Raw genomic sequence first — 26,105 nt, 5'->3', positions numbered from 1 at the left:
TACATTGGTGGACAGATACTCAGAAACAAATAAAAAACATAACAGATGTCAGTTGAACAATTTTCTCCCCTTACGATCGAGGGTAAACCTTGATAAAAAGTTGAAGGTAATAATGAATCCACTTTCTTACAGGAAAGTAGTATCTGATAATGTACACATTTATAGGTCTCATAGTGCTCCGGAGAACTATTCTGTGTCTCCTCTGTGAATAATCAATTGCCTGAACAAATAAAGGAAATTCATAAGTATATATGCAGTACAGATTCTTGTGCAATACTTGTCTCTAAGTTATTTGTCACTTTTTTAGAAGAAAGTAAAGAAAACTAACCTCACCAGGATCTGGAACTTCTAAAGTGGTGCCATGTGGAGCTTTAAGTGCTATCAAAATTTCATTCTTATGAAATAAACATACAAATGCTTCAGTGAGAAATCAATGAAAGCAGCAGGGAAGAACTGATGTGAAATACCTGAAAGCAAGGTAAACTCTTGACGTCGTCTTCAGTCACAAATAGCCACCTGGTGAAGAAAGGTATGTACGTGAATCTACTAATATTTGTGTGTGAGTACTTTGGTTATGAAAATAAATAATTGATGTAGTTAATGTCTTTGGTTCATGCATGCATTTACGTGTGAGTATCTTGGTTATGAAAATGAATAATTGATGCAGCTAATTGCTTCGGTTCATGCATGCATTTATCACTTTATATATGTGGCTCCTAGAATAATTAAATAACTCCAAAATTTTATAAAGAATAAATATGAGTCTTCACCATAAACTTCCCTTTATTTAATTTAATATGAGAAATCTGGTAAAAAAATATTTTTTAATTTCTTTTACAACCCGCAAACAAGATATTGGCTCATCAATAAATAACTAAAATAATACTGGAAATAACATTCTATTCACGTTACATGTGTGTCCAGTTTCTTTTGTAATAATAATGGTGAAGAAGAATATTAATTAAAATGCTTCTTTACTTTCAAAATTAGTCATTATTGTAAAATCTGAAATAAATCTCCAAAGTATTGTTCATTTATTTTTTCCCCCCACAATTTTAACAACAATCAATTTGTGAAAATAATATAAATAGTTGGGAGATTAATTTATTTATGTCTAAAACTCATGAGAAAAATCAAATTCATTCATGAACATGAAATTTAATTAATTTGAATCAATGAATATAGAAAAAGTGTGTACATGAACTACCATATGGGTACATGAACTTAGATTTTTATTTCTACTAATGTTTGTGTGTTGTCATAGGACTCATTCACCTCCTTTTCAATGTTAATTATTATTCATGCATGCAAAATAGGGGTAGAATCGTCCAAAAAATGATTCTTCCTACATGTGATATTTAGGGGGGTGTATTCAATTGAGACTTTGGGAGACTTTTTAAAGTAGGTGACTTTTGTGGACTTTGTAGAATTTTAAGTGATTTCTATGGATTTGGTAGGAATTAATAAAAGTTTTTTATGGATTTGTGGAGACTTTTACTAGAGACTTTTAAAAATTTTGAAGACTTTTTATATTTTTTAAAAGAATATATTAAACATATATAATGTAATATGTTTAACAACTTCTTATATATTCAAATCGTCCACAACTCATATAATTGAAAATGTAAAGTAATAAATCGTATTTTTCATGTCAATTTTTTTCCAAACAAAAAAAAAAAAAAAAAAAAACAAATATTTCGCCAAATATAAAGTACTTTTTCATCTTATATCAAGTAGATTAACAAATAATAAAAATATTAAAAATATATAGTATTTTAGTAATGATCAACAAAATAAAAATAAAAAAAATCAAACATTTCCAACATCATTCCACATGTCCGCTGCTAGAGCAGCCCTCCATACATTAGCATTCTCTCTTTCTTGTTCTTGACTCTCAAAAAATGATCCAAAATCTTTCCCCTCATTAATCGAAAAAGATGAAGAATCTTCGTTATCAGGTTCGATTGAAAATTCATCGGACCGACATTCATTCCGGAGAAAATTGTGTAATCCTGCACAAGCTAATATGAGTTCGGCTTGTGTACGATATGAAAATGGAGGAGCTGTTTTGAAAATTGTGAATATTGATTTAAATATACCAAATATCCTCTCAACTACGTTCCTCAAGGAAGCATGACGAAGACTAAACAACTCTTTTGTATTTTCAGGGTCAGGACTTTGACCAGCAAAATCTTGAAGATGATAACGGACACCTCAAAAAAGAGTTAAAAACTAGCGTCGATTTGAAAATCCACAGTCTCCCAAAAAATATTTACCTGAATATAAAATACTTGTAAAATTAACAAGTAATTACGAAACAATAAGATAAAAGAAAAAATGAAATTATAAAGTCATACCTTGTGGCACTTTAAGTCAATTTCTCCTTGTTAAAGCATCACTCAACACTTTAGAATCATGTGCTGATCACTCCCGCCCACTAATCATGTATATAAATTTCAAATCAAAGTTACAAGCTGTCAAAATATTCTGAGAAATTGTTCCATGACGATTTCTGTAACTGCTTATATCATGTCTAGTTACAATTGCTAGAAAATGGGTACCATCCATTGCTTCAATACAATCCTAAAAATAATAAAACAGTACAACGAATTCACGAAAACACTAATGAAAACATAAAAGAAAAATTATAATACGTCTTATTTCATCACTTACTTTAAAGTAAGAATAAAATCTTGTACTTTTCCTTATTTTTTCTGGCACAACGAATCCCAGTTTGACCATCATATCTACCGCAAATTTGTTTAATGTCTATAAAATCTTGTTGAAACTTCGGCTAGTAGTGAAATGTGATCGACCAAATTTTTTACGAATCAAGCAATATCTAGTATTTTGACCAAAAAAAAGTAGGAACGTTGCAAGCATTTCTTCAACACAAATATAGCTAGTATCCTGTAAGGGTGTTTTTTCTCTAATGATATTGCTTAATTTCAGAAATATATCTGGATACATTCTATAAACTTGTTGAAAGTTTTATGGATCCTCCTTTAATATTTTATGTATATAGTTATATCCATATCTAGTTTTTGGTCGTCTAGTTAATGAACATGTAATACGTGTACAATGCATATTATTTACAAGATCATTTATCACATAGAGAATTGCTTGAATTGCCATCCATAAATATCGTCTGGTTTCATATAATGCTTCCTTATAGTCATCTTTTTCATTCCCATCCACTTCTTTTTCATGATCTTCATGTATATTAACATTAGACATTATATATATGGAAGTACCTAAACATAGAAGGAACAAAATTTAATACATAGACAAAGATAACTATAATGTAAATGAATCAATTGTCATCAAATTAATAAAATATCAAAACAATACAACCAATAAATCAAACAAAAAACAATTCAAAAACTTCAAAAGTTACTACCAATCATATCCCAAAAAAAAAAAAAAGAAAAAGAAAGCCTCAATTTAATTTAAATGTTATCCATTTAGAACGTTCTTTGGGCGTCATGCTCAAGAACTCAGACTTTTTTGCTTTTGTATTAAGCAAATCCAGGACCTTGAAACGATCATAATCATCTAAGTTTGGGATCTCCTTGATAATATTCGAACAATTAGACTCTCTGGTGTCAATTGATTCAATTGCTTGAGTGATCTTGCCAATTGTACTAGCAAGTTTGTCTATAATGTCTGATTGAGTGCTTTGGGCTCAAACGAACTAGATTTTGCTTCAAATTCTATTCTACTTCGTTTTCGAATTGATGGGAAAACCTCTGAATTATAAAATCTTGCTTATCGATTACTATAAATGCTTCAGTATCAGGATCATACATGAAGTCGTCTATTAAACTGTCACGAACTCTTCTTTCTTCAGTATAAGAAGTTCTTGCATTAGTATCATCCCCTAATGCAATTGAGTGTGTCCGAACAGCTGTTCCACTTCCAACTGCAATTCTCAAATCCTCATAGTCTGGAAAAGTATCTGTGCGATAACTTTTATCTTTAGGATGTGACTATTAAAGGAAAAAATATGTATGAATGCTAATATATGAATCATACACTTCACTAACCAATAACTCAAATTTCATATGTTTCTAAATCAAGTAATAAAGGAAGCTCACCATAAAGTAATCGTCCCATACTTCGTCACTAGCAGTGAATTTCTTCGTCACATGATCCCATCCGAACCCAGAGTTATGACGTATAAGCTTAGAATACTTGTTGTACTGTTTTTAAACCATTTCACACGACTTTTATATTGGGCATAAGTCTTTTCAACCCCAAGTTTTTGGTTAAGATGAGGAAGTATATGTTTTTCTACAGTCATCTTGCTCAACAGACCATTACTATCACGCCAACCACGTGTGGCAGCATTAACCATGAGTTTTAAAAGCTCATTGCTTTCTTCCGACGTCCATTTCTCATATTTTTCGGTACCTTTTACTTGAACCTTGTCATTTCCTTGTATTGAATCTTCCATTAGAACTAGTGTCATATAATTAGAGAACAAATATTTAGACAAATACAAAATGATATACAAAATGAGCAACAAAAGGTCAAGCAAACATAGCTACTTCAGTTCCAAAAATGGACATATCAATATTTATGATGTTCATGTTAATAAGTAAATAAAATTTTAGACCTATTTTAGACTCGAATACCCATCTCTTACTAGCCGGGGGTTCTAATCCCCATACCAAAAACCAGTAAATAAAATATCACTTCTTGTGTATTGGGCTCACAATTTTAGACATGTTTCTGTCTGTACTGTTAGTTCATTTCATGTTATGTAGCATACTCAGTTGTACTTACCCAAGAATTTCAAGCAATAATCCTTACTACTAGAGTTTTTACTTTCCATACCGCTAGCTAAAAATGGCAAAATAAAAACCTCATCATTGTAGCATGTAATTAATTTATTTAAGATAAGCTTCTTCTGAATCTTTATGTAAAATTTCTTGTGGGCGTGTGAGTACAACTACTTATGGTAACTGCATTATGATGGATGGCCTTTACCATATAAATTAACCTAACTCTTCCTATGACAATCCTCATTCCACCTAACTCCAACAAGAAGAAGCATATGAATCAGAACTCTTATTCAATGGGATTTTGCACATCAAAACAGAGTTTTAGGTTGAATCAATCCCAATCCCAATCCCAATCCCAATCCATTTCTGTGCACTAGTGTGTCGTAAGTGGATTCCTGATCTCATTTTCACCTACCAAGTCAACATCTAAACTACCACCAACCTCGACGAGTTGGTTTACATGGACCCGAAAGTCGTTTCCTTCTCCTATCAAAGTCTCTTTTCTTGCATTCACCAAACTCACATTTCCCTACACTTTTCTGGGCTTTTATTCTTAAATCCCCTCTCTCTTTGTGATCGTTTTTTTTCTTGAAAAATGGAGTCAAGGATGTTAGGATTCGCCTGTCCAGGTGTAGTAAGCCCCAGTAATTCCAAGATTTCAAGATTAAGTACCCTGTTGCCCACCAAATATGGAACAAAAATAGCAGCTTTTGGTGTCAAAATTCAAGATTTCCTAAACAGGGTATTAAGCCAATTCAAGCCTCTGCAACTTCCATTGGGTATCGAAACTCTTTTTTTCCTTTCTGAATTTCAAATTGAGCTTTTAGTATTATTGGGTAGTTGGATTCTTCTCTGTCCTGTGGAATTCTAAATTGGTTCTGTCTACATGTTCGTGGTGATCTAAACTACCCAATAAGAACTCAAATTAAAATATTTTTCATTACCATGGAACAATTTGAGCTTGGATTTTTCGCATGATCTGATACAACTCATGCGCGTGCGTGTACATTTTTATATACTATAAAAAATGTGTAAAAATTACAGATTTTAACATCTATATAAGCAGATTATTAAGCAATTATAGTTCAAAAAAATTCAAAGCAGAGAGCAACGTACATGATTTCAACGATAAATTTTGAAGTTAGACCTTATTAAACAAAATACTCATAGAGGAAGAGATAGAGAGGTGCAAAGCATGATTACCTGATTGAAGGAGATGGAGGAGAAACCCTAGAAGAAAAACAATCAGCCGGCTTGTTAGAAATCTCTCGATGGATGAGAGATTTTTGTTGTGAGAATTCTATGGACGGTTTCTACCAAAAGTCTCTGAAAGTCTACGAAAATATTAATTCTCCGAAGGTCTTTCTTAATTGAATACCCCGAAACTTGTAAAGACTCTTATAAAGTTTTAATTAAATACCTCGAAACTTATAGAGACTTTTTAAAAGTCTCAATTGAATAAACCGAAATTTTTTAAATCTCCCAAAGTCTTTAAAAGTCCCTATTGAATACACACCCCTTAGTGTTTGTGTGTGCATTGTGCACAGTAATATAATTAATGAAATGAAGATATTTGTGGTATTTACTGCACAGGATAAGCATTTTGAAATTAACTTGTAAGATTATATGTGAATGATAGTTAAATGTGGTTGTTAGTATTTCTGACTGCCAACATATATTTTATCATTGCTCAAACAGTCAAGTGATTGATATATTATGGATTTTGTGGCAAAACAAGAGTGTGTAAATATGAAAAGAAACATTAAGTGATAAATATTTTATTTATGTAATTAATGTTAGATTAAAATTGTTTGTTAGTCATCAAAATGTCCAAACATTATGGTATTTCGAATATTAAATTAGGGCTGTAAGAAAAAATCGTCAAACCGGAAAATCGAATCGAAATCGCATTTTAGAAATCTTCGATTTGGTGCCACGTGGACCGATTAACGAAATAGTTTTGAACCAAATCAATCCAGTCAAAATGGTTTGGTTTAAGATGAAATTTTTTAATTGCAGTTTAAAATCAAACCGGACTGGTGAAACAATTATATAAAAATAAAAAAAATGATAAAATGAAATTTTTTGAAAATTCATATAAATACGTAAAAATCAATAGTTTTGTCATTTGTGGATATTTTTGTCAATTTCTAATTTTCTAATAAGTTATATTATTATTATTATCCAATAATCCTTATCTAATAATTTCAAGGCTAACATAATCTATCAAAAGTCATTTTCCTCTTCAGAATTTAGATGAACTCCTGCCGAAACCCAACACAGTCTTGAGCCTCGGCACCACACACTTCTTTTTCAGATTTTTCACACATCTTCAAAGTTGAATTGAAGTCCATTATATCAAATCAGAGACATAGAGATCATAGACATTCGGTGATAATATTTGCTACAAATAAAAATTAAGAGCAATAATTTTTTTGGAGCAAACTAAGGTAAAAATATGAAATTAAATGCGTTTCGCAACATCATACAAACGTAAACTTGTATAATAGTTATATTTAGATATTATAAATAGCTGCTTTAATATTGTGGTTGGTTATTCTCTTTGTTTAATTAGTATTCTTTTTTCAGATATGATGATCACGAGGTCTTGTTGGACATCATTATGTTTTTTATGCCTTATATCTAGTTTAGTGGACTTGTATTGTAACATTATTGTATAGTCCATAGCCTAAAAAATGTGAACAAAAATGAAAAAAAAAAAAAACTAAGTTTTAATTTATTGTGATTTCACTTTGATTTAGTTGGTATTTAAATTTATAGTAGATATATTTAGCCCCTGTTAGAACCATATTTTTCATGTCATCATAATGAGAATATTGACCATTGGATAGGAGGCTTGGTCTCATACATGAAACAGCAGGTCAACAAAAGCGGCTCGACTTGTAGAATAAAGATCCAATTTTTCATTTTTTTTGTCCCAAAAATTTTGTTCAAACATGCGTTTAGTTTATTTTACATTTATTGCTAATAAGATATAAATGTATATTGAATTCAATGAATTAATGACATAAAAGTAGACAGGTAAAAAATTATATGACGAAACCGGCGATTTAAAATCGGACCAAACCGTTAGGTTTAGGTTTGAGTTTTTTTTCAAACCGTTCAAAATGATTTGATTTAGGTTTGAGTTTTTCTCAAACCGGTTTAAACGATTTGGTTTGAAAATCTGTCAAAAATTAGTAAAATCGGACCGCTTACACCCCTACACTAAATTACAGAATTTACTTGTCAATCACACTTTATAGTTTAATGCTTATAAATGAAGATGACATTACGATTATTATTTCAAGAGTATATTGACGTTCATAGATTATAAAATTTTAGATCACCTAAAGGGTGATCAGTTAATTTTATTAATCTTGAACATGATCGTGGTTAATTGATTTACTTGGTCAGATGTGATTTGTATATCCAAAGATATTATATATTTTTTATTAGAATATATTTAATTACCATTTAAGTGAAAGTAAATTAGCATCATTATGTTTATTATAATGGTATAACGTAGTGTCGCAAAAAGGAGAACTACGATATACATTTAATGTTACCTGAATCTGAACTAAGTGTTTAAGTCTAAATTCAAGGCATTAATGTTAGACCATTTTATATTTTGCAGTATATGTTCTCGTTTCTCTGTATACGCATGCTTCATCTGTACCACTGTTCAATTGGCTCAATTTCTCTAACTGGTGTAAACAAGTCCAGTTCAACTTAGGTGTTTTAGACTTGGACTTGGTACTTCAAGTTGAGAAACCTGCTGACCTTCATGATGAGGGCAGTGCTAATGAAAGGTCTTTCCATAATACTTGAGAAATTTCTAACAAATTAAGCCTAATGTTTATGCGGATGACATTAGCAAAGAATATGAAATCTACAATCCAAAAAACTGAAATTGCTAAGGAATTATGAAGTTTGTGAAGGACATTCCCAAACAGCTAACAAATCACTTGCTATCACACTAATGGGTACCTTAACAACCATGAAATTTGATGGTCCTCGTACCATGCATGAGCACGTTACCAAAACGAGTAACATTGTACCAAGACTTAAGACTCTTGAGATGACTGTGGATGAGAACTTTCTGGTATAGTTTATCATCAACTACTTGCCTCCCTAGTACGGTCAATTTCATATGAACTATAACTCCTTAAAGATCAATGGAATGTGAATGAATTGCACAGTATGCTCGTGCAAGATGAGATAAGGCTTAAGAATCAAGGAAGTTATTTTGTTCATCTCATAAGTCATCAAGAAGTTGGAAAGAAATATAAAAAAAGGTCTAGAAAAGGCATTAAGAAAGGACCATTAAAGATAAATGAGTCTTCTGTCCAAATCCATAATAAGGAACACAAGAAAGATACGTGTCATTTCTATCACAAACCTAGGCACTATAAAAGGGACTGCTTGAAACGTAAGGCATGGTTCGAAATTAAAGGTAAGATTATTTTTTATGTATGTTTCGAATCTAATTTGACAGAAGTTCCTTATAATACTTGTTAGATTGATTTCGGATGTACCACTCATGTTACTAATACGATGTAGCAATTCCTTTCAATCCAGACCATAAATCCAAATGAAAAATTTGTCCTCATGGGTAATCGAGTCAAAGCTCTAGTTAAGGACATTGGAACCTATCGTTTGATTTTAGATATTGGACATCATTTAAATTTATTTTAAACACTTTATATACCTTTTATTTCTTGTAATTTAGTTTCCTTATTGAAACTTGATTCTGTTTTATATTTCTTTAATGGTGGAAATAGATGTTTAAATTTGTTTAGGCAATATCATCTTATTGATTCCGCTATTCTTTGTGATGGTTTATATAAATTAAAGCTTGATAACCTCTTTGTCGAGACTCTTTTGACCTTACATCATAATGTTGGTATTAATCGTGGTTTGCTGAATGAACGCTGCTAACTTGTGGCATAAATATTTGGGTCACATATCTAAGGAAATGATAGAAAGATTAAAAAAGAATGAAATTCTTTCTGACTTAGATTTTAGTGATCTTGGAACTTGTGTAGATTGTACTAAGGATAAATAAAATAAACACACAAAGAAATGAGTCACAAGAAGCACACAACTTCTTGAGATAATATACATTGATATATGTGGGCCTTTTAATCTTCCATCGTTTGGTAGATAAAAGTATTTTATCACCTTTATTGATGATTTTTCATGTTACGGCTACGTCTATCTGCTGCATGAAAAGTCTCGAGCTGTAAATACTTTAGAGATCTTTATCAATGAAGTTGAATGGTAATTAGACAAAAAGGTGAACTAATAGAGGCGATGAATATTATGGAAGTTATGATGAAATTGGATAACACTCTGTAGTCTATTTCTAAATTTCTTGAATGACATGGCATATGTTCACAATACACTATGCCAGGCATACCATAACAAAATGGTGTGGCTGAAAGGCGTAATCGTACTTTAATAAAAAATGGTTAAGTGTATGTTAAGCAATTCGTCTTTACCCATTTCTTTATAGATGTTTGCATTAAAGACTGCTATGTATTTATAAAACAGGGTTCCCGGTAAGGCAGTTCCAAAGACTCATTTTGAAGTGTAGATGGAAAGGAAATCCAGTTTAAGGCACTTATATGTTTGGGGTTACCCAACAGAAGCAAGAATTTATAATCCGCATGAAAAGAAACTGGGCTCAAGAAAAATCAGTAGATTTTTCATTGGTCATCCAGAAAAATCAAAGGCGTATAGATTTCAGTGTCCTAACCATAGTACTAAAATTGTTGAAGCTGAAAATGTGAGGTTCATTTAGAATGGTGAATTTAGTAGGAGTTTGGAACCACGAAATGTGGAAATACAAGAAGTTAGAGTTCATATTTCTCTACCTTCAACTTCTTCTAGTATTGTTGTTTCTCGAATTGTTGAAAGGTATGACAATTTACCCAAACAACTAATAAATGATCACATACCCCGAAATAAAGTTGCCACTGATGAACCTGCATTAAATAAACTATAAGAAATAGCATTAAGAAGGTCACAATGACAATGTAGACCTGCTATTTCTGATGATTATGTGGTTTACCTGCAAGAGTCTGAATTTTACTTGGGAATTGTTGATGATGATCCAGTTTAACTTCAATGGCTATTGAAAGCGCTAATTCTAATAAGTGTTTAGATTCTATAAAAGATTATTTGAAATCTATTTAGCATAATGAAGTTTGAGATCTCGTCGAATTATCAGAATCATGTAGAAGAGTTGGATGTAAATGGGTATTTAAGACCAAGTGCGACTCTAATGGTAATATCGAACGATATAAAACTAGACTTGTTGCCAAAGGTTTTGCTCAAAAAATGGCATTGATTATAATGAGACATTGTTGCCAGTCTCTAAGAAAGTTTCATTTAGAATTATAATTACTTTAGTAGCTCATTATGACTTAGAACTATATCAAATGGATGTGAAATTTGCCTTTCTAAATGGAAATTTAGATGAAGAAGTTTATATGGATCAGTCTGAAGGTTTTTCTGTTTAAGGAAAGAAACACAAGGTGTGTAAGATAAAGAAATCAATATACCGACTTAAAAAAGCTTCTCGTCAATAATATATTAAGTTCAATGATACCATTACTTCCTTTGAATTTAAGGAAAATATTGTTGATTGATGTATATATCTAAAGGTCAATGGGAGCAAGTTTATATTTTTTGATTCTGTATGTTACTGATATCTTGCTAGCTACTAATGATCTTAGTCTATTACACGAGACTAAGAAATTTCTCTCTAAAAATTTTGAAATGAAAGATATGGGAGAGAGAACCTATATGATTGGAATTGAAATGTTTCGAGATAGGTCACAAGGATTGTTAGGGTTGTCTCAGAAAGCATATATCAATAAAATTTTAGAGAGATTTAAGATGGAAAATTGTTCAACGAGTGTTGTTCCAATTCAGAAAGGATGCAAGTTTAATATCATACAATGTCCAAAGAACGAATTGGAACACAAACAAATGAAAGTTATTCCTTATGCATCTCTTGTTGGGAGCTTAATGTATGCTCAAACTTGCACCAGATCAGACATCAGTTTTGCTGTCAGAATGCTAGACAGGTTTTCGAAGTAATTTGGGCTTGATCATTGGAAAACTGCAAAGAATGTACTGAGATACTTGTAAGGAACAAAAGATCACATGCTCACTTATCGGAGACCTAGAAAGTTGGAGGTCATTGTGTATTCAGATTCGAAATTTGGTGGACGTGTGAATACTAGAAAGTCCACATTTTGCTATCTATTCCTCTTGGTTGGAGGGGCTATATCATGGAAAAGTGCGAAGTAGTCGATCATTGCTGCATTCACTATGGAAGTCGAGTTTGTGGCATGCTTTGAGGCCACAATTCAAGGAAATTGGCTGTGGAACTTTATTTAGGGCTTGGAATCGTCGATAGTATAGCTAAGCCGCTAAAACTTTATTGTGATTATTCTTCAACGATCTTTTTTTCAAAGAACGACAAGTACTCTAAAGGTACTAAACGCATGGAATCGAAGTACTTTGTCGTTAAAGAAGAACTTCAAAAACAAAAGGTATCAATCGAGTACATTAGCACCAATCTCATGATTTCTGATCCACTAACGAAAGGATTGCTACCAAAGACATTTAATGAACATGTCGAAAGAATGGGCATTATTATAAATTATCACTTACATTATTATTTAATTTATGATGCTTATGTATTGACACTTTGAACTAATTTATGTATTTTTTTTTGACAAAATATTATTCCTGTCATAATTGTTGTATGTGTACATGAATGAATTATGTGACTGCTAACAGGGATAGTCTTTTTGAAGAAATTATTGCAATGCAATTATCGAACTTCTCATTATGTGTCATGCTAGATAGGGACTAATATTGTAGTACCTGGAATGAATTATACAGAAATGATGGTGTAAAACTGTCATGACTCTTATTAGTCTTTACTTAAGGATGATATATTAAGTGGCCAATGTATGATAGATTTTAGCTCATGATATGTGCATAATGTTATATACCACATAACGAAACAATATTACACAGGCCAAGTGGGAGAATGTAAAACCAATTATTTTTGTGGCCTATGTAATATTAGAGAATTAATTAAAAGTAGTTAATATTGCCGAAATCTTATTGGCCCAATTGAGAAGTTGTAGTTTTATAGTTGTTCACTTTGATGAAAAGTGGATAGTTTTTATGGCCTATAAGAAATTGCATCTCGTGAATGAAACCTATCAATTAAATCATTCAATTATAGAGTGAAAAAGTGAGAGAACAATTTTTTTAATTTAACAGTTTATTTTTTTACAGATTTAATTACTTGATTATTGCAATGGATTAAGGTATGTTTCTTGATCAATTAACCTATATGTGAAAATCAAGGAATTCTTAAGATCTTGGAATTAGAGTTAATTGCTTACACTCATTACTGAAAAAGTTACTTTGTATAATATTGAAAAGTAGAAACCTTTTTTTTTTTTTGAGATCTAGTGTAAAAGGGGTGACTTGACAATACAAAAGTATATGTAATCGTAAATTTGAGAGGTTTCGATGGGAAATTTGGATGGAAAGCATATAGTCCTAAATTTTAAGAAGGAGGACTACCGTCGAGTGTTAATGAAGAGTTTGTGTATCATTGATGGATTTTCTATGAGAACGCTAAAATACACTTATGACTTTGATCCTTTCAAGGAGTCCGCAATTGTCCCAGTTTGGATATCTCTACCTAAGGTCCATTTGGTTTTCTACGATAAAGAAACCCTTGCATGGGTTCTAGGCACTGCACTAAAACTAGATGAGCCTACAGCATCAAGATCGAGTACCATCAAGTCAAGGGAAAATATATGAAGGATTCCGAACTGTAATCAACAAAAAGAAGGCTAAGAATATTAAAAAATCAAAAGCCAAATATTATTAAGAAGAAACCAGGCAAGAATTGGTAATGTATAATCACTATCGAAGCCATTTGATATGTTTTTATGGAATGTAAGGGATATTTATAAAGACCCCTCTCTAAGAAGACTGAAATTTTTATTGCAAATTGTTAAGGAAGTAAATTAGTGAGAAATCACGTATATTAGGCAATGAGATATTGTGTTTCCATATTGCATTGAGTTTTCATAAATTGTAATATTAGCTTTAGTGTATATATTGAGAAATAGAAGAGAGGGAAATATGAAAAATATAGTTCTCTCGTTTATTACCAAAGAACTTATTTTTTCAACATGGTATCAGAGCTTCAGGTTTGGGTCGTCTTCTCTATCGAGTCTGATGTCTTATTCGAGGTTGTGACAGCACAGGTGGTAGACGTGGGTTCTTTGTGGTGGTTCGACAAAGTCTTTGCTGCCAGTGGTGAGTTTTTTGTGTGTTTGCATCGTCGGTCATTGTGGGTTGCATCAGTTCTTCCTGTAGCAGTAGTAGGTGATTCAGTGGTGATTCAGTGGTAATTTCGTGGTGTATAGGCAGCTGTGAAAGGTGGTGCGTGCTGTCGCAGCCACTCCAAATTAAAACCTATACTCCTCAAAATAAATGTAGTAGTGGAAGTAAGGGTCAATCTCACAAAGAGTGTTTTGTCTATCTTTTATGCTAAATTAACCAAAAGGGGGTTTTTGGTTTTGAAACAAACAATTATTAAAAATAGAAATTAATGTAAATGCAAATTATCGAATTAAATGAAATCAATAGAACGAACCATGGTCTAAGTCAACATCCACCGTTGAAGATTTACAATTGGTCATTGATCCACAAATAGTTATCAATTTATACTTTTAGTATTCATCGTTGGAAAATAATTTCTCATTCGAAATAATTTCCTATTTCTCCTTACTTTTAATTAATTAGAAACAAGCGATCTAATTAATCCTCATTACCAAACAATCTTAGACAAGCGCGAGAATTTAATTTAATAATGGCTTTCCGAATTAGAGAAATCAATGAACTAGATAACACAAGCCAAGCGTTTGCATTTAACCTAGATAAATATTCTTCATAAGATTTAATAATTTTCTAAAGCAGCAAATTACTAATCCTAGTTGCTTCACAAGTTAAATTAATCAAATAATTACGGATTTGATAATTAACTTAGTTATATATTGAAACGCATGATAAACTAGTGGATCCTTTTAGTAATCAAACATAACAATTATGAAATTAAGCATAGAAGAATGTTCAATACTAAAACTATAAATTAAACAATGAAAATTAGGTGGATCTCACAATTGAAAACGATTCCAAGGCTTCAATATCCCTCGACCAAGAGAGAAATTAGTTGCACATCATTAATTCTAAGAGCAAAATAGAGTAGGAGGGAATGGTGTCCGTTCTTTTCCTCCAAGAATATGTAGAATATAAGATTTTTAGGTCAGAAAAGAAGTTCCCTTCGTTCTGGTGTCTTTAAGTATATATATGATGTCAAAAATGTTATTTCCATGTAGAATTTCATCAAAATAAGGAAACTTGCCCGTCACATAAATTTTGGCCCGTGCTTGTGCGCCATATATTCCATTGCGTGCACACCATTGGATGACTTTGCTCTCGAGTTGGAGAAAAAGAGGTGATGCACACGCCATTGTTTGCCTGTGCACGCGCACTGTGTTACACGCGTCGTCCCTAGACAGCTCTCGATAATTTTATCATAACTTTCTTTTCCAAACTCCGATTGAGATGATTCAAAGTACGACTTAAAGAGCTACAATTCTTTCGGAAATAAAAATTTTCTAATTGGATTGTTTGCTACTCGAAAAATGGCTCTCAAATTGAGGCTAAAAATCCGACGCATAACTTCTTCAACTGGAATTTGATTTGTGAAATTGTTTCAATATTATTTCATTCATTTGACCTCCAATTGCATCCAATTGATGTCATATGATCTTCAATCATCGTTTTGTGATTCGAATCAACTATTGGATGTTTACATTCTAGTCTCCAAGCTTAGGAATTCCTTTATTTTTGTACGTTTTTCTTTCCTTTCTTCCAAATCTATATTTTCCATCCATTTACAGCCTAAACTAAAATATAAGGGTACTGAGTATATTTAGGCATTAATTAATCACAAAAATGCAAGTATTAAAGAATGTAAAACACGACATTTTATGTCTTATCAAATTTCCCCACATTTTATGTAATGCAATCAACATAGAACAATCAAACTCTTTAAAACACGTAACACATCATGATAAACCTTCTCACAGAACTTATAATCAATTAGCAACTCATATAAAGATGGAGAAAACCAAACTTGTAAACCCTCACGGAATATAAGCATTCAACTCTCATGTGTTTAATGGGTAAGTGTTTCGCTCAAGTTCATTCCAATAAACCTGATCTACCATATACTTGCATAACTTCTCATTCTCCACCAATTAGATCACATGCATTTACACAAATCATAAGGTATTTTCTATGGGTTGTAACGTGGCTAAGGGTCCAAGTGGGAAGTATTTGGGTAAGTGACTCAAACGCCATTGAAACTAGTAGAGTAAAGATGAATTAACTCAGCTCAAATATATATACAAAATTTGTAAGATCAATCTCTCCATTCACAACTTCCTTGCATCTATTTCACACAACCCACTCATTTTCTTGTGATACTAGGAGGAATTACGAACATAGAATAATTTTGAAACATTGAAGATCATTTCCTCTATCAGTTCTTTCTTTTTCATCTTTTTCATCATTTTTTTCTCAAAATATCACACTAATAATGGAACTTATGTATTGTAATTGAAACACGTTCCATTCCAGCAATCATAGTCCTACCAAAATTTTAGATACCCCCACACTTATTTCTTTTGCACTCTCATGTGTATCAAAATGAAGAACAACACTCCACTAGCTTTACGGCTTGGATAAAGATATTGTTTTTCCAGATTTAAAGCTTGTAACATGGATTCAACAACACTCATGTGTTTATTAATTATAGGGTAGGCTATTTGGCTAAGGTGTCTAACTTATGCAACAAAGATGGCCTTAATCATATTCATGCATGCATGTATCAATGTGACTTCGAAGAGAATCAAGGCAAGTTCTAGAGAAACAAGTCCAGGGAAGAGTATCTCTCATGAAAGAAAAATAGTGAGACTGATATGGATCTGTCAGTCTAAAGGCTCAAAATCTCACTGGCTTTTTGTCTACGACATCTAGTTACTACCATCATCAAAGAAAATAACCACACTAATTAACTCTAAGTTAGGAGATTATTTATTCAATCATGTTATGAATTCTTCAGAAGCTTAATTGAATCTAGCAAATAGTATACACAACCAAAATTGTTCAAAACCACTTTGTTTTCTCCTTCTTATGTCGACGTCTTATAAAAAAGTAAAAAATAAACACACACAAAATACGAACTGAAAATTTTATACTCAACCTAAATTCCCTCCCTCACACTTAAAACTTACTCTGTCCCCAATGTAAGGTAAAATGCAAAGAAATGATAACATTAACCAAACATATGAATATAAAAAGATAAAAAGATAACGGAACGAACTCCCTTTGGGTTGTCTCCCAAGCAGTGCCTTTGTTTATTGTCTTTGGCTAGACTTATTGCTTCCTTCCTCAACCAACATCAATTGGGTTCCCAAGGTCCCATGTTCTCACTTCATCCATTTGGAAACCTGCATAGAAAGGCCCTCTTGTTAGCAATTGGCAAAACAATATGCGAACTTTTACCTGATTTTGGTGACTTTGGAGAAGCATTCAATGCTGCAGTGGTTTCCTACAAGATAGTATTCAAGGGTAACTCCTGATTTACGTCCTCAATATGCTTATCAATGGCAACTTTCACTGCATTATTTTCATCAAGTTCTAAAACTTCTTATTCTAAATTATCAATCACTTGACTAGAATAAACAGGTTTAGTTTCATCAGGATGTTTCATGGCATCATAAATGTTAAATTCACCGATTTTTTCATCAAATTCCATAGTAAGCATGCTACTATAAAAATCTATTTTAGCTTTGGCCGTCCTTAAGGATGGTCTTCTTAGCAAAATGGGGATAGTTTGATCATTATATCCCATATCAAGCACATAGAAGTCAACGGGAAAAACCAAATCATTGATTTTCACAAGAACATCCTCAACTACACCCTTAGGATAGACATTAGATTTATCAACTAGTTGAATTATGACACTAGTTTCATTCAAAGGTCCAAGTTTTAAAGAAGTGTATACAGAGTATGGCATGACATTAATAGAAGCTCCTAAGTCTAACATAGCCTTTTCGAACCTAGTGTTACCTATCGTGCAAGGGATGCTAAACATGCCTGGATCTTTGCACTTTGTAGGGAGATTTCTTTGAATGATTGCCGAAATATTTTTCCCTACATTTATCTTTTCACACCTTTTAAGTATCTATTTTCTTTTAAGGGTACACAATTCCTTCAAAAACTTAGTATAACGAGTTACTTGTTTAATAATATCCAACAATGGAATGTTTACCTCACATTTACGGAAAGTTTCATAAAGTTCATGATTATGTTCATCTTTCCTAGGTTCTACTAAAGCCTGAGGGAAAGGGGGCACTGGTTTATACTCAGAAAGGGGTGGAAACTTACGCTTAGGTACGCCATCATCGTTGGGAACACTCTTTTCTTCAAGGGCATCTTTCTCCTTTTCCCGCTCCAATGATGTAAGGGCTGCCCTTGGAATTTCAACTTCCTTATCACTCCTCAACAAGATTGCACTTACATTTTTCCTTGGATTGACCATTGTTTGAGAGGGTAATTTTCTCGAACCTTGTGCTTCCAACCTGTTGATTGCGGTTGCCATTTGACCCATTTGATTATCCAAACTTTTAATACTTGCCCTTGCCTCCTGTTGAAATTGTTTTGTTTCCTATTGAAATTGTAAAGTGTTAGTGGCCAAGACTTAACAATATCCTCTAGAGACATACCAGAACTTTAAATTTGGCCATGTTGTTGTCTAAGAAGATATGGCTGCCTATATTGCTGGAGGTTTGGTTGATTCACTTGTTGATTCCCATAGCTAAAATTAGGATGATCCCTCCATCTTGGATTGTAGATGTTCGAGTATGGATTATAATTCCTTTGTGATTGTCCACGAAAGCTGCCTACTGCATTAACTTGTTTATCTTTTTGGAGAGTTGGACACATGTCAGTTGGATGTCCTGCCACCGAGCAAATTCCACATGCCTTCACCATTTGCATATTACTTGCAACCATTTAACGAACAAGAGAAGTTAGACTCGCAAGTTGTTGTTCAAAAGATGAAACATTTACCTCATTAGCATGTCTAGAAGGAGTGTCAAGTCTAGTGCCAAATTGTTGAGAGTTGGCTACCATGTTTGCAATCAAATTCCTCGCGCCCTCAGGAGTTTTATCCACCAAAGCTCCTCCACTTGCGCATCAACCATAATTCGTTCCGCGGGTAGAAGGCCTTCATAGAAATATTGGATGAGAAATTGTTCACTGATTTGATGATGGGGGCAACTTGAACATAGTTTCTTGAAACGTTCTCAATATTCGTGTAGAGATTCCCTGTTATCCTGCCTCACGCCACAAATTTCTTTTCTAATATTTGCTGTCCTTGAGGATGGAAAGTATTTTTCTAGAAACAGCCTCTTTTTCATTCCATGTTGTGACACTTCCAGATGGTAGATAAGTCCTTAGCCGAATCCTTTAGAGAGAACGGAAAGGCTCTCAGTTTAATTTGCTCTTCAGTTACCCCCGTAGGTTTCATGCTTGTGCAAACCACGTGGAATTCCTTCAAATGCTTATGGGGATCTTCACCTGCAAGACCATAAAAAGTGGGCAATAGATGTATTAGCCCGGATTTTAATTCAAAAGTAGTATTAGCATCTAAATTAGGGAAAGTTATGCATAAAGGTTGTTGATACAAATTCAGAGCTGAAAGCTCTTCCAAAGTTTGATTCCTAGCCATACCAATCCTTAAGCTGCGCAAAGTTCTTTCTATTTCTGCATTGTATTGCAAATCACCTTGGTTAGAGGATCGAGTTATAGGCATAAACAATCAAGGAAGCAAAAAGAAAGAAAGAAAAAACTAAACAAAATAACAAAATAAACAAAATCTTTTTTTTTAACAAAAACTAATGAAACAAATAAAAAGCACAAAAATAACTAAATCACTCCCCGGCAACGGCGCCAAAATTTGGTGCGTGCTGTCGCAAGCACTCCAAATTAAAACATATTCTCCTCAAAATAAATGTAGTAGTGGAAGTAAGGGTCGATCCCACGAAAAGTGTTTAGTCTATCTTTTATGCTAAATTAACTAAGGGGGGGGGGCTTTGGTTTTGAAACAAACAATTATTAAAAATAGCAACTAATGTAAACACAAATTATCGAATTAAATAAAATCAATAGAACGAACCATGGTCTAAGTCAACATCCACCATTGAAGATTTACAATTGGTCATTGATCCACAAATAATTATTAATTTATACTTTTAGTATTCATCGTTGGAAAATAATTTCTCATTCGAAACAATTTCCTATTTCTCCTTACTTTTAATTAATTAAAAACAAGCGATCTAATTAATCCTCATTACCAAATAATTCTAGACAAGCGCAATAATTTAATTTAATAATGGCTTTCCGAATTAGAGAAATCAGTGAACTAGATAACACAAACCAAATGTTTGCATTTAACCTAGATAAATATTCTTCCTAAGGTTTAATAATTTTTCAAAGCAGCAAATTACTAATTCTAGTTGCTTCACAAGTTAAATTAATTAAACAATTACGGATTTGATATTTAACTTAGCTATAGATTGAAACGCATGATAAACTAATGGATCCTTTTAGTAATCAAACATAACAATCATAAAATTAAGCATAGAAGAATATTCAATACTAAAAATATAAATTAAGCAATGAAAATTAGGTGGATCTCACAATTGAAAACGATTCCAAGGCTTCAATATCCTTCGACCAAGAGAGAAATTAGTTGTACATCGTCAATTCTAAGAGAAAAATAAAGTAGAAGGGAATGGTGTCCATTCTTTTCCTCCAAGAATATGTAGAATATTAGATTTTTAGGTCAGAAAAGAGGTTCCCTTCGTTCTGGTGTATTTAGGTATATATATGATGTCGAAAATATTGTTTCCATATAGAATTTATCAGAATAAGGAAACTTGCCTGTCATAGAAATTTTGGCCCATGCTTACGCGCCATATATTCCATTGCGTGCACACCATTGGATGACTTTGCTCTCGGGTCAGAGAAAAAGAGGTGTTGCGCGCGCCATCGTTTGCCCATGCGCACACACTGTGTTACACGCATCGTCCCTGGACAGCTCTCGATAATTTGATCATAACTTTCTCTTTCGAACTCCGATTGAGGTGATTCAAAGTGTGTTGGAAAGATGACTTAAAGAGACATTCTTTTGGAAATAAAGGTTTTCCAATTTGATTGTTTGCTACTCGAAAAATGGCTCTCAAATTGAGGCTAAAAATTCAGCGTATAACTTCTTCGATTGGAATTTTATTTGTAAAATTGTTTCAACATTATTTCATTCCTTTAACCTCCAATTGCATCTAATTGATATTATATGGTCTTCAATCATCATTTTGTGATCCAAATCAACTACTAGATGTTTTCACTCTAGTCCCCAAACTTAGGAATTCCTTTATTTTCGCACATTTTTTGTTCCTTTCTTCCAAATCCATATTTTTCATCCATTTACAACCTAAACCAAAATATAAGGGTACTGAGTATATTTAGGCGTTAATTAATCACAAAAATGCAAGTATTAATGGATGTAAAACACGACATTTTATGTCTTATCAAAAGGCGTTTCTCCGGTGGCGTTGTTGTAGGCAGGGACCGGAGCTATCAAATTTTGGTTGGTTGATTCTGAAAGTGCCGATTTCACAGCTGCAATTGGTGGCATTTGTGATTTTCATTCTTAGGCTACCTGTGTTTTTGGGCTACTTGTGGGTGTAATTGAATTTTATTTGGGCCGTGTTGTTGGGCTTGTTTAATTGATTTGTTTATAGGTTTGTTTGGTTAATTTAATTTCATTTATTTTGCTGTTGGTCTTCAATTTTGAGCTCCTCAATTTAATTGTTGGCCTAATCGTTTGATTTGTGTCTGTTTGTGGTCCACTAGTAGTTTGGGTAAATAGTATCATGTCATCTAAAATGGAGGTTTTCAATCTAATTGGACCTATGGCAGCTGAAAAATTGAATGAAAGAAATTACACTTATTGGGTTAGGTGTGTCGAGGTATTTTTGCGAGGAAAGGGTTTATATAACCATTTAATTTCAGATAAAATATCTGCTAAGTCTTCAGAAAGTGACTCTGTGAAGGCTAATTTTACTTTCAATGATCGATGGGATCAAGAGGATAATGCCATCATAGGTCTTATGATTGGAAGTATTGAGCCTCGTATCTGGTCTTCCGCCCTCTATATGTCTACTGCGAAGCAAATCTGGGAGCATCTCAAACATGTACATTCTAGAACTGGAAATGTTACTCGAATATATGAGATGTGTGAACAATACTTTGGGCTTGAGAAGGGCTTCTTCAGTCTTGTTGAATATTATAATAAGTTTTTGGCTATATGTCAGGAGAGAAATATGCATCAACCTTTTTCTCTTGATTTGAAGGTTATGGAAAAACAGCGAAAAGACATTGATGTGGTTAAATTTCTTATTGGTCTTCCTTCAGAGTTCGAAGCAGTTTAAGCACAGATATTAGATGGAAAAGAGATTCCCAGTCTTGTGGAGACATTTTCTAGTATTCAGCGCTCCACTCTATCGAATAGTAGTCCTAGCGATCGTTTTGCTTTTATTACTAAAGGTGGCTCATCCTGGGGTGGACGTCACAAAGGTAGTTTTAGCTCTCAGCGTGGACGAGACACTAGAGATGGTCATTCGAAAAATCGTGAACCTCGAAAATGTATTCATTGTGGTCATGAAGGTCACTCCATTAAATTTTGTTGGGATTTACATGGTAAGCTGTCTGGTTCTGTCAATCAAGTCTCATCTAATGAGGATCATCAATCAGTATATACACTAGTGAATAACTCTTGTTCAACATCAGAGTCTGATTTCATGTCTGTATCACGGGATGAGTATTTTGCGTTCTTAGCTCATAAGCATGCCACTTCTACTTCTATGGCCTCCCTCACATAGTTAGGTACAACGGCTTCTCGTTGTCTCTTGTCATCCTCTCATAATCCGTGGATCATTGATTCCGGAACAACTGAACACATGGCTAGTTCGTCCACTTCTCTTATTGATTATCATCCTGTTAAGTCCTCCAAATGTGTCACTCTTGCTAATGGCTCCCGAACTAGTGTTGCAAGCTCAGGAAATGCCCACCTTAGTCTGACCATTGATTTGTTGACTATCCTTCATGTTCCTGGCTTTCCCTTTAGTTTGTTGTCTATTAGTAAATTTACCTCAACTCTTCAATGTTCTGTAACATTTTATCCTTCGGGGTGTGTTTTTAGTATCTTAAGACGAAGAGGATGATTGGTCCCTTGTAGGCACTTCTTCTTCTAAACAATCCACCTTGTTGACTTCGCCAATACTTTGTTCCAATTCAAACACTGTCAATTTGTCTCTCAATACTTTCAAGGTTGCTTCTTCTTTCGTCTTGTCCTTGCATTCTTTATTAAAAGCCATTAATTTGGCTTTGAAGACCTGAATATCGGCCATTTGCCTTTGTTGCTTACAACTCATTTAAAACTCCTTCATTACTCTTCTTCCAATTACTGGCTCTTCTGGGACCACTATGTTTGGCCTCATCTGACTGAACATTTCAATGAGTGCTTCCACTGAAAATGGCTCTTCACTCTGCGCAACAATTTGAGTTTCTTCTCCATCTTGGACTACTCTGACAGGTCCATAATTTCCTTCGTATATGAACCTTTCTACTGAGTTTGCTTCTGCGACAAAAGGTCTATGATCGGCCTGCATCACCTCTGCTTCGCCTTTGTCATTCCAAAAAACCAAGCATTGATGGAGCAATGAGGGTATACAGCGACTTTCATGTATCCAATCCCTTCCTAATAACACATTGTAACTAGTAGGACCATCTATTACGAAGAAGACTGTGATCCTAGTAGTTGTCCCTATAGTTATGTCCAATGGCATAACCCCTTTAGCTGAAATTGCTCCTCCATTGAAACTCGTAAGGACGACTTCTATTGGGATCATATCGCTTTCTGTCTTTACAAATTTTCTCATCATCCTAGATGGAATGGTATTTATAGTTGCTCCATTGTCAACAAGCACTTTGCCACAGGTATGCCGTTAACTAGAGCTTTAACGTACAATGGCCTCAAGTGTTTAGTTAACTTCATGGCTGGCTGCTTAAAAATAACCTTTTCGGCAGCATCTATTTCCACTTCCTGCTTGTCCTCTGTCGAGTTATCCTTTTGTGATAAGTCAACGTGCAGCATGTCGTAATGAGCTTCTGTTTCCTGCATTTCCTTTTTACTGTTTTCCAATGCTTCTTCTTCAGTTACTCAACTTGTTGGAGGAGGCATTATTCTTGGAGATGATCCATACTTTTTAGAGCGAGGAACTCTCTTTTTCTTTTTGGGCGTCCCGTACAGCACGTAATAATCGAAAGAACGTCCAGACGGTTCCCCCAACAAGTCCACTTCACGAACCCCCTCTCGATGTAGTTGCTTCAACAGAGTATTGTACGATACTCCTCTTTTTCCTCTTTTTGCTTCCAAATCAATTTCCTCTTCGATATCCGTCATACCATCATCTCCTTCATCATCGTAGGCCCCTCTAGAAGTTTGACCTTCTTCATATTCCAGCACGCATGCTTCTTCTTCGTTATCCTCCCCTCCTTCTTCTTCTTTCTCTTTATTCCTGAATTCATTGGCTAGCAAATAGTTATTAGCCATGACAGGAGGTAACGTACCGAACTGAATAGTAAGGAACTGATCTGGATCTTCTCCATCTCTTCCGTCTCGCTCAAACTTCGACCTCCCAGAAGAACTTTCTGGAAATTCTTTCATCGATTCGCCTGTACCAGTCCCCTCATTGTCTTCAAGAATATTTTGATTGGCCACCCCGAGTATCTTAGGAGCCTTAGGACGTGGCACTCCCTGTTGTTGCCTTATCATTCGTCCATAGTTCCGTTGAAAATGCCTTTGTTAGGTTCTAGTCATCTCGTTGAAGGATATCGTCCTTCCTGCATTATACTGGAATGAATGACATACATTTGGTTGGCGAGGCTGCGGCCTGAATGTCCTTCCATTATTCATTGGCCTGAACTGTCTCTCAAAAGGCGGTTCCCTATAGAACGATGTACCTCGCCCTCTACCAGGCTGAGCGTTTGGAAAAAAACTAGGGCAATGGTGATACTGCCATATCCCTAGTTTCTCTATATTCTCACTCACTTCTCTTTTACATCTTGCACACAGGACGTCTTCATCCTTTTCAGGCTATTTCACTTTGATACGTTCAAAGATACTGGGATGTGGTCCAGGGTCTTCTTCTCCGTCATCTATAACTAACTTGAATTTTGGCAACTTGTTTTTGAAACCAGTCGTTACCATGTTCACCCCAAGTGACTGTGGAAAAGGGTTTTCATCCACTGCCATTTTCCTCTTATCCTCAAACGTAATTCGTCCTAATTCAATGGCATCCTATAACACATGGTGAAAAATCAAACAGTTATTAGTCAAATGTGACCATACATTATGCCACTTACAATATTTTTTACCCTTAACTTGTTCAGGGTTTGGCATTTTATGTTTATCGCTCAGCTTTATCTGCTTATCCTTATATAGTTTATCAAATATAAGGTCAGCTTTGGTTATATCGAACGAAAACGTTCTAGCTTTTTTGTTTTCATCTTTTATAGGCTCATCCTTGCCCGACGGTCTAGGCTTAGCCATTATAGGACAAGTATACGTGTCTCCTTTGATTAGTTCGGCCAAACACATTTCGGTTTGGTCGTAATACTCGACAATAATGGTATGAACATCAAAATTTGGGTCTCTATAATAAGTCCCTTTGCTAGAATTTTTCATTTGCTCTTCTTCTCTTATAATCGTTCATACATAATCACGTCCGCGCTCAATTGGAAAAGGTCGGGAAATTCCTTGTCTTGGAACTTCTTTTTCAAATCAAAGCTTAGACAACCTTGAGCGATTTTGACAAACTCCTTTTCGGACAAAGGTACAAAACATTTACTTATTGCTGTCTTGAACCTTTGAAGGAAACCTTCTGCCCATTCGTTTAGCATTTGACATAGATTTGCCAAATCGGCTAAAGTAACTTCGGACTCGGTCTTATAAAACTGAGCGTGGAACAATTGCTCCAATTGTTGCCATATTTGAACAGAATTCAC

General features: G+C 33.9%; 1 long non-coding RNA gene and 1 pseudogene across 1 annotated transcript; both read right to left on the bottom strand.

Annotated features, from left to right (window-relative positions):
• Positions 1-2,237: 2,237 nt before the first annotated feature.
• On the bottom strand, positions 2,238-6,106 carry LOC111404133. Its single transcript, XR_002704658.1, has 3 exons — positions 5,991-6,106; positions 2,358-2,437; positions 2,238-2,276 (listed from the first exon to the last, which is right to left on the bottom strand). It is a non-coding gene; the product is annotated as an uncharacterized LOC111404133 (long non-coding RNA).
• Positions 6,107-17,619: 11,513 nt separating this feature from the next.
• LOC111404748 lies at positions 17,620-19,788 on the bottom strand (annotated as a pseudogene).
• Positions 19,789-26,105: the final 6,317 nt, after the last annotated feature.

Source organism: Olea europaea, chromosome 11 (genome assembly GCF_002742605.1).
Source record: "Olea europaea var. sylvestris chromosome 11, O_europaea_v1, whole genome shotgun sequence".
Lineage (NCBI taxonomy): Eukaryota > Viridiplantae > Streptophyta > Magnoliopsida > Lamiales > Oleaceae > Olea > Olea europaea.
The sequence above is the reverse complement of the archived record's forward strand: the minus strand, read 5'-3'. Positions and strand labels throughout refer to the sequence as shown.